This window comes from Amphiura filiformis, chromosome 6, assembly GCF_039555335.1.
Source record: "Amphiura filiformis chromosome 6, Afil_fr2py, whole genome shotgun sequence".
Taxonomy (NCBI): Eukaryota; Metazoa; Echinodermata; class Ophiuroidea; order Amphilepidida; family Amphiuridae; genus Amphiura; species Amphiura filiformis.
The window spans coordinates 12,593,701-12,607,436 of NC_092633.1; the positions used below are offsets into that span (position 1 = coordinate 12,593,701).

Sequence of the window (13,736 nt, forward strand, 5' to 3'; positions counted from 1 at the left end):
TTACAAAATAATAATAACATATTATTTGGTGCAGTGGTCCGTAAGATTGTTGAATCTTTATCACATAATTTGTGATATAAAAAGTTCACATTGCATGCAAAATATTAAGCAAGCAATAGCCATTGAGGAGGCTTCAAGTATGGGACATGGTGGCGACTATACTCCATTTGGGTAGCAGCCTGTTTAAACGCTTGCATAATGGGTAGAGTAATAGCCACTGTATGTAAATTGTATGTCATCTGAGCAGTTAGCAGCCTGCACAACCGATTCTTTTGTTTGGCAAGGCTCACTTAGTCATTTAATGAGGCAATACAAACGATCGAATTTGGTGTTGAAATGAGCTAAATTTTAGTTACACCTTTTCGATGTAAAATTAATTTTCTCGGCCAAATGAAAAGCAATCATTTTCATTTTTTCAGTAAATGTCAGGAAAAATTGTAGTGCTTGATACTGTATTTTTTTTTCAAATTCTAGTGTTAAACTTAGGCGTGAAATTTAGTCATTTAGTGTAAGATTTTCGATTTTGATAGGCTTAAACTCTGTCCATGAGCCTTTTTTGGATCAACCTTTTAGCTTTTCAAAGTAAGATAGTTCGCTAATGAAGGATTTTTCCCAACTTTCTAACGCACATCACCGTGAGCGATATATCATAGTTTTGTCAGAATTTGCGTTTTCATTTCACTATTTTAACTGCCGGCTGACCATTTTTCAAAATCAACGAGTGAAATCTAAGGCTAATACTAGCATTGTGGATCGATATCCCTGGGTTTAATAGGAATACCGGCATGGCTACAGTGTTGCTAGAACTTCAATATAGCAAAGAAATTCCCAGGCCTATAGCGCTCTTACTGATCATGTTTAACCAGAACACTCAATTGGGGATTTGGGCTACCAAATCGCTGGTCGGGCAATTTGCTTTCAATGGAAAATTGACCTGGATAAACAACAAAGGAAATATCGACTATTTCTGTTGGTTGCTCTCGAGATAAAAGTACTGAGTTAGACATTTTCGAGTACTGAAGGGAAAAAGGGTAAAATAAAACGGAAATTCTAACAAAACTATAAGATATAGACCCACACGATGTGCTATACAGAGGTGGGAAATATCTTTCTTTAGCAAACTATATTAGTTAGAAAAAAAAAAAAATGAATTCCGTAAAAAGCTCATGCGTGCGAACTGAAGGCCTATAAAAATCAAAAATATCACACTAAAAGACACAATTTGATGCTTGATTTTAACACCAGGATTTGTAAAAAAAATGTATATCCAAGCACCAAGTTTTTAACTGACATTACTGAAGAAAAAAAAAAAAACATTTTTGCTTTATATTTGACCGAGAAAATTAATTTCATAGCACAAAGGTGTATCTCTGAATAGTGCTGATTTTAACATGTATCGATCGACTTTCAGCGCGACTAAGCATTTCTAAAGAATCGGTTGTCCAGGCTGCTAACTGTGAGGTTTGTGGGGATTTTATCATTTCCTCAGTGTATTGATGATTTGCCATCTTTTTTTAATGAAGGCGGTTTCAAGCAATCTGTGCTTGCAGGCAAGTTTACTACTGGAATGAGTAGTTTATTTCAGTGTTACATCCATATACAAATAGTAAACGGTATGCACCACTGGAACCTAACTGTCCATAGCTTTGACTGAGGAGTCATCATTCAATTAGGTATAATGGGCTATTCCAGAAAATTGATGCACACCCCCTATAGAGGAGTTTGGATTTTCGGACTTTTTGTCCAGTCGTGACTGTTGGAAATCCAGACTTTCAAAGTGCCCAAAGGCAAAAAATCCGGTAGAAAAATAGTTTAAAATCAGAAATCCTAAATTTGAGAGCTGATTTTGAAGATTTCCATGATTATCCCTTCATTTAATTGGATTTCCAAGCTTTATCAAGTGACATTGGCAAAGGGAATTCCATTTGTTTTCAGAAAGCATACTTGAAAATCCAGACATTTCTTTGATTGAAAAGTTACTCCTCTATAGGAGATGTGCACTTGTTTTCTGGAAAAGCCCAATATGGCTCTCAACCCTTCATAATTTCATAGCCTTCCAAAAACTCAAGAATGCTGGATCTCTATGCAGACACAATGCTAGTATATGAGCTGCATATCAACATTTTCATAGGAAGGTAGGGAGACCCATAAAGTCATAGCAAAAGTAGTACAAAGAATGTAGCAACACAACTCAACAGAAGTTTGCAGAATGTTTAATCTTAATATGCTTAAATTTCAATTGTTTAGTTCAAATTTGAATTTAGTTCTAAAAAACTCTCCTGGTAGCTGCTGTGTTTATGTAAGAACTCATATTATAAAGCATATATCAACAAATTAGACTGAGAAGATTTACCTAAAATGGAAGTTTTTTGTAATAAGAATGCAGTATAGGGTAAAATACATTACTTTGAGCACGCTTAGAGCAAAATCGAGAGGTAATTAATTTATCGATGAGCCAATTTGTCACCAGGTAATAAGTTATTTTGTTTTCTGTGAACAAAGGTAGCATTGATGACATTTTTTTTAATTTGTTAATAATTTTTTCAATTTAAGAAATGTAATTACTGAGTTATTGTTATTGTAGCAAAATGTATGCTGTACTCTGATAAGTACAAACTTGAATGCAATTAAAAGTATTTGGCCTTTGTTTATACATCGTAATTCAGTTTGTAACACAAACGTGTGTCGTGTACAGCGCATGATGTATGTTTTCTACAAAATCAACTCAGTAGAGCCTTGGGCATAACAGATAAAATAACAATAAACAAACAAACATGTGTGCACTCATTTGCACTCATGAATATCAATTTGCGATATAACTAGGTCTAATACGTGATATTAAAGTAATATCTGTTTTAGTGAAATAGATTAATGCTACTTTTCACAATTACAGTTTCTGGTCTTTTCTATTCTACAACATCTTTGTTCTCAGATGTTCAAATTGAAAAGCTGCATCAGATATCACTTTCTGTACGGCAGTATAAAGTATTCCGGTAAATAATAGTATCATCAAACTCCACAAACCAAGCAAGAAAGATTACAGGGAAGTGGTCATTTTTGCGAGTAATTTTCACGCTTTGTTGATTTTGGGCTATTTTGCTTGTTTTTAATTTTGCTATTTCGAGTTTTCTTACATAGACTTATATACGTAAAAGAACATATTCGCGCATATTTATTTTGTGGTAGCTGTGTTGAACGCGAAATGCGCGAAAATTAATGTTCCGTGAAAATTTCCACTTTTACAGTAGGCCTATATCTTTATTGTGTGCAAATAGGTAGCATACATGTAGAATGAAAGTATAGATAATACTGTAAAAGTTGTAAATTTTGTGTGTGCAATTTTTTGCACTTTGCCGATTTTGAACTACATTGCTTGCTTTTAATTTTGCGATTTTTGAGTTTTCTTACATAGACCTATACATTAAAAGAACATATTTGCATATTTTTATTTTCGCGGTAGCTGTGTTGCGCGCGAAAATTAATGTACCGCAAAAATTTCCACTTCTACAGTACTAGGGTAAAATAATGTATAATTTCATCAAGTTCAAAGTCAGTTACACCTGTCTGGTAGTAAACAAATGCACAAGTCAAAATTGATTTCTCTATGCGTCACTAATCATTGATACTTTGCCAATTTACCCCACTGCAGCTGCAATATTTATTCCCATAAATAATCATATTTTATACATATATCATTATCTTTAGATTGATCACATCCAGTGGGTGAAGTTCAAAGCCACTGTATATATTTATATAGACATCCTCATGAAGCATGTGGATTGAACTCACTTGCTACTGTGCGCCAGAGGTACAAGTTCAATGCGTATGTTTATAACGATTCAAGTGATGTGAACTTTGTACGGTGGGAGATACACATGTATGTAAATATACATTTTAGAGTTAATTGCAGGGATGATATTTTTAGTAGCTATGCATATGATTATGCGCTTGTATATACTCACAATAGATAACAATGTACTATGATAAGATAAAGAAATGATGGCAGAAGTAAAGAGTAGGATCGTGATCACTCACTGGACAGTAGCAGAGTCTCAGGCTCAAGATGGTTGGGACAAATATGGTGAGTGAAAATTTATAATTTTATTTGACTATTTTCACTGTTTTATGTTTAAAAACAATGTGAGCACACAGAGTGCATTTGTAATTTGTAGGAGTACTGCAGCAGCTGTTGTGGAAACTGCCTGGAATTATTCATGCAGGTATTTCATATGTTATGGAATATTAGTTACATTGTCTTTTTCCCAAGATTTAAAGGCAATGTTATTAGTACAAACAGAGTGAAATATTGTAAGTGGATTACAATCACAAACAATGTAGGCAAACCTTGAATTCATCTTTGCTAAGTGGATCATTTAATTTGATATGTATGTTGGTACTGTATTTGTGGAGCATTTTTTTGGTAATTTGGATACTTTTTTACGAAACGTGATTTAAAATACCGTACTCTAGAGTTTACCATGATAATTTCTAATGTTAGAGAAAATGAGTAATATTATATCAAATCAATCTATCACAAACATGGTATAGTAAGAAATGTAAACTGTTTTGTATTCTTAAACTGTTTTGTAGTCTTGTTAAGAAAAAAAAATTAATTAAAATTGAAGTAATTTGAGTTTCAACTGTAAGTTTATTCTTTGTGAACAATTCCAAGTAGATTGAAGGTGTTTAATCACATTTTTAGTGACATTTCACCACTACACTACTAGTGCTTTCATCAAGCATAAACAAGGATGAGGGGGCCTATTCACTCAATAACATCTTTGACCAACTCATCACATCTCTACAGTTGTCCCTATTACCTATAAAAGGAAGCAGTCAGATGTGATGGGTTTTCAGTTGGATAAAACCACTTATGTAGTGGTGAAACACTAAACATTTTGAGCTTTTAAACTCCTTCATTTAACTTTGAATTGTTCACAGAGAACAAGATTTACAGTAATTTTAGTTGTAATTATTTATAGCACATTGGTATTCCTGAGCTAGCTCAGACTTGAATTTGAAAGCACTAAAAATAGTAAAATGTAATCATACATTTGCGCTGCTTCAAAAGAGGTAGGAGGGTTGCTTAAATTTGAGGAAACTCACAAGTATCACACATCCCCTCTGACAAATCTGGGTGAGATGCTAGTAGGTTTTCATCATCATCATTAGCTCTGACATATTTCTCTCCATGCACACATCTTGGAGTGTAATGTATTTCAAATCAATCAACTTTAAAGCAATGCATATTCTCATACAGTCCTCATAAGAAGTGTCATTTTGTGTCTGAAAAAACCCCACATGAAGTACTTCACAGGTACATTCATCTGGAAAAGTTTGATAAAGAATGCTGGGATACCATTGCTAATAGTAGCTGCTTTTTAATTTTTGAAGGAATGTTTGCTGGGTGTACACACGATTTTCTGGTGTGTTTTCACATTTGGAGGTCTTTACATATGCACACACACTCAAAGAAGCATTTTTTTAAAACAAATTTTGAAGTTCACATTTTTTAATTTGCTACTGTTTCTCTACTCCAAGGTAACTCCAAATCTGAAAGAGGTGACAACTGTTCTGGATAGTATACCAAAGCAAGAGAGCCCAAAAGTAGTGCTAATTCTCACCATCATCATTCAAATTTGAAAGCGTCTGTGATCAGGTTGTGCATATACGTTATATGGAATTAAATTATTATTCCTTGATACCATGCAGGAAGGATGCCGAAATGGATGTTGAACTGTTAATTTAAATTTAATTAGTTAAAGTTTTTAACATGTCCGAAATGTTTTCTAAGCTCACAATCGTCAAAGAATTGTAATATTATAGTTCAGTAAAGCCATAGATCTGTTTTGTGTATGTGGCACTTGCAGACGGTACATGGTTGGTACAAAGTAAGATGAAATGTATGTGGCAGCTTTACTAAGCTTTGTTGAACATATCTCATAAAAATAACATCCACCCAATCTGCCCATACACAATATGCAACTTTAAGATGTCATAGTTAGCTTGCACGCTCCATAGAAATCAATAAGAACATTTAGCAATTCAATGCAACGAAATGTCAAAGTTTTTTCCGATAAATGACTCAATTTGACTTGAGGCACTGCATGTTTATCATGAGACTAGGCATTCAACATACGGCACTCGCCACTATTCTCTGATCATCACTAGTCATCAAAATGTGAGGAGAATATCGCATAACGATATGGTATTGATGATGAAATGTTTTAACAAGAAATTCTCTCTCTTTTTCCCCTCGCTGTCATTCTCTCATTTATCTGAATTGTTGATTCATCTGCCTCTGAAAGGAACTGTCTGGGGATAGTAAAATGATAAACTAGTGTATGTTATGGTACTTTTCATAATATCTTACTGCTTTTTACCTTGGTTTCTGTCTCTTTCTTATTTTTAACCATGAAATTGGAAATTTGGTGTTCTCAATATGATGTTTACTTTTAGCAGTACTTATTTGCACTGTTAATGTTACAATTTTTAAATAGTTTTGAACAGTTTTTCTTTGTTTCATTTGTGGCTTTTAAAGAGGTTCACAATAAACCCTATGACAAAAATATTGAAATGTGAAAAAAAATCACACAATATCAGAAATAGATTTTTAAAATAATAGCATTAAAATATCTAATTCCATTTTTGTTTGAAAAAACACACCCGAGTCGAAGACTTCTTTCTTCTGAAAATGTATGGATTGGTGTTGTTTTAAGGCTTTGCTGGTTTGCATTAACCCTAACCCCCACCGGGCTTTTTCGCGACGGGAAGGGAAAGAAGGAAGGAATAAAGAGAGAAAAGAAAGAAAGAAGTTGTTTGCTCTGGGTGGGATTCGAACCCGAGACCCCTCGCATGCCAAGCACTGGGTTGGCGACACCTTGCCACGTGTCTTGGGCTTCGCTGGCCAGCGAAACCGTGCCTATATATCACTTAGGCCGATTGCGTCATCACACCACGCGGGATGCACGCACGAACAGCGCATATATCAAGTAGTATTTTGTAGTACTTGGTCCTGTTAGGGTTAATGAAACTTTTTTATTACTAATGCACAATTTCTATTTTGTTGACAACAATTCAATGAAGTTTTTTGTTAGAAGCTGATAGTAATTATTCACGTCTAGTTACTCATACTGCTCATCTCTAAATGCTTACTGGATGCCTTTCAAAATCACATTAAAATGTCAATAGTGAGTCTCACTTGGGTGCCATTATATCATATCATGATATTTATGTTGGTTATCAATGTCAACTGCAAAGAAATCAGAATTATTATCATCGTTATTATTGTTATAATTGTAATTTTGTAAATTTAGAACCATATTTTTAGTATTTTCCCATGACTGATATTTGCAATCAAATAGTGATGAAGTAGACCGATTTGGAAAAAGAAGAGAAAAAATTCATGGAAGACAGGACTTAAATCTCCCACACAGGGGGGAAAGATTTCAAATGGAGTCACCAATTCAGATAACCCCATTTGAAATTCACACTCCCTGTGTTGGAGATTAATAAGGCCGTGTCTGCCGTTGGGTGTATGGATTTCAACTGGAATAGCCTATTGATTCAATTTGATGAATGTCAAACATTGGTATGTTATTCATGATAAATGAGATGGTATGTATTATGATCATTGGCAATCCATCATAGACAACAATTACTAGATTGCCCATTACTTATAACATGTGTGTATGCTGTTGCCCATCACGACATATTCATCACATAACCCTGTCCATCAGTATCCCTAACTACATACTACTGTTCAATTTAAGTGAAATTTTCACCTAAATCAGAGACAGTTTGAAATTTTGGGTGGATTTTAAAAGAAACAAAGAAGTGCTTGCATTTTTTTTTATCTGTAAGTTCTCCTTTTTCCCCCTGAATGTTTTCTTGCCTTATTATCTGCAGACAGAGCTTATATGTATGCAATTGTCAATATGCAAAATTCTGAAACATGATCTTTATCCATGGCATTGCCTTTTTTTAAAGACAGTTCTTGTTTTATCTGTTAGTTTTCCTTTTTTCCCCTGAATGTTTTCTGAGCTGCAGACAGAGCTTACTGAAAGTGAAATATAAGATGTGTAAGCTGTGTTATCAACCAATTAATGATACCTGGATGGAGAGAAAGATGATATCATTTGTATCTTAATGATATATCCAATTAGGAGTCTTACCTGACATAGGAACTCTTTGCTGGAGTTTCTGTCATGCTGCCTGTGAGTTTTGATAGGGCATATCCCTGGATCATAGGGTAAACTTGTACACTGATGATGCCTTGCCCAGGCCCAGGGCAACTTTTTTTCTTCAGAAAAATTGACATTTTGATTACAGAATTGCTTAAGGTAGTATGAACGGCTAATCAAGCTTGCAGCAAAATAGCCACAATAGCAAATTGAAATTGTGTATTAATTTAAAACTTAGAACAAACTAAAGATAAGTCTCCACTCCACCTATTTTTAGAGTTTCATTAAAATTTTACCATTTCTTATGTATTTCTTTATTTTTTGAAAATTACCTAAATTTTTCCACATTATAATTTTTTTTTTTTTTTTTGAGTGTGCTATGGTTTCCAAACTTTCAGGGATGGTGTATAAGCTTAATATCTAAATTCTCTCGCCAGCTTTTTTGGATAAAGTGTTTAAATTTTTAGAAAATTAATTTTTAAATTTTTGATTTTAGGGAAATTTAGAAATACCTATAACTTAAAATAGAAACACTTAATTTAAAAAAGCTGGCGAGAGAATTTTCTAAATTTGATTACCTTTCATATGACACCTTGTTTGTTGAAATTGGACCTATAGTTAGCTCAAAAAAATTCTAGAATTTAGGTAATTTAGTGTTTCTAGAAAAAGTCAAGAAAATTGAAAAAAGTACTAACATTACCATTTTATATCTCCTTTGTTAAGGCCAATATCTTGGAAAAAATTGCTGTCCTTTATTAAGTAGCATTTTTGCAATAAAATAAATTAAAAACCAGATTTATGCAGTGGGTATAAAGGAGAGAAAATCACATTTAAACAAATTACTTGTTTTCAAAAATTAAGCTGATTTGAAGAACTTGGCAACATGCCAAAAACATGCCGTGTGCAAAGTCTATGGGGTTTTCCAATCACAAAAAATTACATAAGTCAAAACGCTCTTTTAAAAATTGGCAGGTGAGTTTTTCTCACCCATCTCCACATTCTGTATCATTTTCAAGCAAATCTGAGCATGACACCGTAGCCGTTCATACTACCTTAAGGTTGCTTCCAAATTGAAATGGCAGGGTTTGTTAAAATTCAAGAATCTGTAAAAATAAATTTGACTCAACATCCATGAATATTCTATGATGTAAGCAAATTTTTTTCAACACTAAGGCCGGTCGCTTTGTGTGCACCCCCTGCCCCCAGGAACTGGGGGTAGTTCTAAGTCAAAAGACAAAAATCCTTTCAGAGCAGCTCCTTCTGAGAGATCTTGAACCTCTGACCATCCCTTGCTGCCTCTATACTGTAAATTGAATCAAATCATTTTGATTGAACTTTAGTGTTCTTGTTGGTGTTTTAAAAAATGTCAATATATTTTTACCACCACTGTTTGGTGGAATAATAAACACGATAAAGGCGAAACGCACCTTTTACACCTAGACAATGCACGAACAAGGTCATTGTATGCTAGGCAACGCAATTTTAAAATCGGATTGTCATAGTTGACACCGAGCTGAAACATCTGATTTTACCCTGTTTTCTCCCCTAATCCATTGCTGCTCAATCAGCAATAACAGACCAAGCCGGCTGAAAAGTGCAATATTGTGCAAGGTAAAAAAATTGACACAATTCGTGACTGTAATACATAGCAGACGTATTCTGCTGAGAGTGAATGGTGAATAACGTTGTAGTTTAAGTGCATGGTCATGGCTAGCTGAGATTTGCATTGTATTATTATTGGGGAATGAATGAATGGAAGTGAAAGGGTGATGATTAAATTTTACAATTGAATTTGAAATATTGGATCGACAATTTGAAAGAAATTAATCATTTGTATATCACATATTACGAGAAAAAGCATGTTATTTTACATTATAGTCAATATTCATTAATATTATTAGTTTTAGGTCAGCTGAGATTATTTACGATGGAGTATGGCAGACAAATAATTTTATCTCGTACAAATCAAATTGTAGAGGTATTATATTGCATAAAATTAGTCAACCGTGGAAAATAATGCTTGAATGCATTTCATTGAAGCATTGAACAAGATAACTACTGTATAAAATAGACATCTGTGCAGTTTGTACAAGTTGACAATACAGATGTGTTTGTCTTTTTAATGGTCTGTAACATGTAAGTACCTTTTCATTATAGAAGGAAATATTAGGAACATTTTATCTTTTTCAATTGCCGATATATAGAGAGATTATATTAAATTGGGGAGTGAATCATTGAAGCAACCACACAGCTCATATTGCAATTTTATATAAAGGAAGGCCAAAATAGGGTGAATGGAAAGATGGGAAATAGATATCATGAAGATTGCAAATCTTTTTCCCCATTCAGATTAAGCAAGTAATATCTCGATTACTTTGACTATAATGTACTCTAGAGGTAGTCTGTGGTGGGAGTAGAAGTGATACATATGTTATCGAAGTAGAGATCTGTATTAATTTACCGATGGATGCAGCCACATCGTGTCATTTACTTGTGGGGATTGGAAATATACTCAGCAAGGCAGGTATTTTGTGTGCGATACTCTGTTTGGAAAAAATTATGTATTTTTGTGTGTATTGTCAAATGTGCATTCAAACTGTAGAGGTGTACACATACAAACTGGAGAGTCATTACAACTGTGGAGCATCACAGTTGGAAGTAGCTACATCCCATTTTGTGATATGAACACCTCCACAGTATATTAAAGCTGATTGTGTAGGGGTGGGTATGTGAAAACTGCATGGTTAGAAGGTGTTTGCCGACAAATGCGGACATTAATGTGAAATTCTACTTTCCAACTGTAGACATTAATGCAATGGGAGACCGACCTTGTTTAGCTGACATGTGCAATTGACAGCCTAAAAATGAATTTATCTTAAAGAGTGCATCCTCATTATTGTTGATATAAAAATCAGTCCCAGGTATATGGATTAAAAATTTTTTAAATTGTGTATAATTTGTGTAAAACAGATCAACATTTATATATCACAGCATTAATTGAGCGCTATTTCAAAATATTACCACAATGCTGTACAATAGCATTTAGGTGCAGAAAATCAGAAAAAACAATCCACATTCATCAGTCCACTACAGAGTACCCGGTTGCCGGCGAATACATGTATGATGAAGGCGCGCTTGTTTCAAAATATTACCACATCACTGTACAATAGCAGTTAGGTGTAGAAAATCAGAAAAAATACATTCATTGGTCCAGTACAGAGTGCGCGATTGCCACCGAATACATGTAGGTGCACTTTTGTGAATCTCTATGTTTGGAATCTCACACAAGCTTTAGACTGGGGGCCTGAGACGATAATTAGGTATTATCGTCTCAGCTGGGGGCACTGGGGGTCATACAAGAGGGTTTGATATGAGGGCGCTGATCTCGACCTGCAGCATAAAAGAACTTCTGCTAAAATTTTGTGATTTTAACTCGTTTGCACCACTTTATAGCTTTCAATGTTATCGTCAATTGATTTGTAAGTACTTTATGACATTAGTTGTGAACTTTGACTTTGATGATATTTCGTCATTACATCACATTTTGTTGAACTTCGCTTCGCCGTACTGTATCATATTTGACTTCTGTTGACATTAGCAACGGTGCATCCATGCAGAATTTTGATCCTGTATTTCAGACTTGTACTATTTATATACCATTTTATGTACTTGTATTTTTTATTGTGCTGCCATGAGACCTTTCCTCTTAAAATCAGCTCCCTTTCATGCTAAATGGAAAGGTGTGATAAACAAGTACTTCACGAATGCAACATCAATAAAACTTTCTGATTATGATCCTCCAAGAGGATGTCGAGCGGGACGACATAAGAAGAAACTGATATCAACATTGAACACAATCAGAATCTCGAAATGCAATGCGTCAATTGTCAATAAGAGTAATCTTATCTACGTTCCTCGGAGCAACATAAATTCAAACCATAATGCCCTGGGTATTCGTTTCGCCACTTGGAACGCCAGATCCGTTAACAAAAAGGGAAGTCAACTGCCCTTTGCGACTACGTGATCAATAATAAGTTGGATATTCATGCTGTTACTGAAACGTGGCTAACAGGAGATGATAGAGACAACCATGCGATGGCAAATATCAAAAATACATTACCTAACTATGCGATGGCCTCCGTATACGCATGAAGGACAGCTTCGAGTTCATGTCCATGGAACATATGATTATTTCTGTTTCTTCAGGGCCTACATCATTTGAACTTGTAACCATATATTGCCCTCAAAAAGACAGCAAAAAGAAACTCACCTCACCTATGTTCTTTGAAGAGTTCTCTTCTCTTTTGGAAACTTTGACACTTGGCGCCAATCATCTATTACTAGCTGGTGATTTCAATGTTCATGTAGATGATGACGAAGACCACGACAGTTCAATGTTGCGCAATATTCTGGATCGTCATAATTTACAACAACATGTTCATGAACCTACCCATATAAGCGGTCATACACTTGATCTGCTGATATCAAGAAAAGATGATGATCTTGTTAGTCGTACCTCGGTACAGACCGGTTTACCATCTGATCACTTCGCAGTTAAATATTTGATCAATATCTGCCGTCCTGGACCGTCAATAAAGCGCATTAAAACTCGCATGATTCGGTCCATTGATCACGCGGTTTTCTCCGATGACATTCAGTCTGCGTTGGAGCCGTTGGCAACAACTGGTGATTTAGATTCCTTAACCAATGGTTATAACGAGGCTCTGAAAAAGACACTTGATAAACATGCGCCTTTACTAGAGAAGAATATTGTGCTCTTCGCCCACACGCCCTTGGTACAATGAATCCTCCGAAGAGCTAAACAAGAACGTCCGCCAGAGCGAGCGCAGGTGGTTGCATTCTGGACTCACAGTGGATAAGGAATCTTATAAACATAAATGTGAGAAATACAAGTCGCTTCTTGATAAGAAATACAAGTCTCGATCGTCTCTCTGTTCGTTATGGAATCCAAGGAAATGCACTCCAGTGGTTTTCGTCGTATCTTAGAAGTAGAACACAGTCAGTCGCGATAAATGATGTGCTTTCTGATCCTGTTGATCTTAAATGTGGAGTTCCCCAGGGCTCGGTTGCAGGACCCATCGCATTTATATTATTCAGTGCACCCCTGCAAGATATCATCACTGCACATGGTATTTCCACAGTAATTTACGCTGATGACACCCAGCTGTATGTTACATTCTCGCCCAAAGATCGCGAAAGTGCTGTGCGGAAGATCGAAAATTGTATTGCCGATATTAGATCATGGTGTAGAGGCAATGCGCTGGTGCTAAATGACAGCAAAACAGAGTTGTTATACTTCTCTTCGAGGTTTGTCAACACTACTTGGATACCTTCTGTACGGATTGGAGATTCTGTCGTCTATCCCTCCAACAAAGCTCGCAATCTTGGTGTCACTTTTGATTCGTCGCTGATTATGAGCCAGCACGTCGACAACCTGTGTAAATCCGCTCTTTATGGCATAAGAAAGATCGGTAAAATCCGCCATTATCTTGATCAGGATTCAACAGTCAAGCTAATCCACGCGTTTGTTAC

At 35.2% G+C, this 13,736-nt stretch overlaps 1 protein-coding gene across 1 annotated transcript in view; it reads left to right on the plus strand.

Annotated features, from left to right (window-relative positions):
* The window catches only part of LOC140154988 (ankyrin repeat and SAM domain-containing protein 1A-like), a 114,585-nt gene that overhangs the window by 64,548 nt on the left and 36,301 nt on the right, over positions 1–13,736 (plus strand). The window lies entirely within an intron of this gene.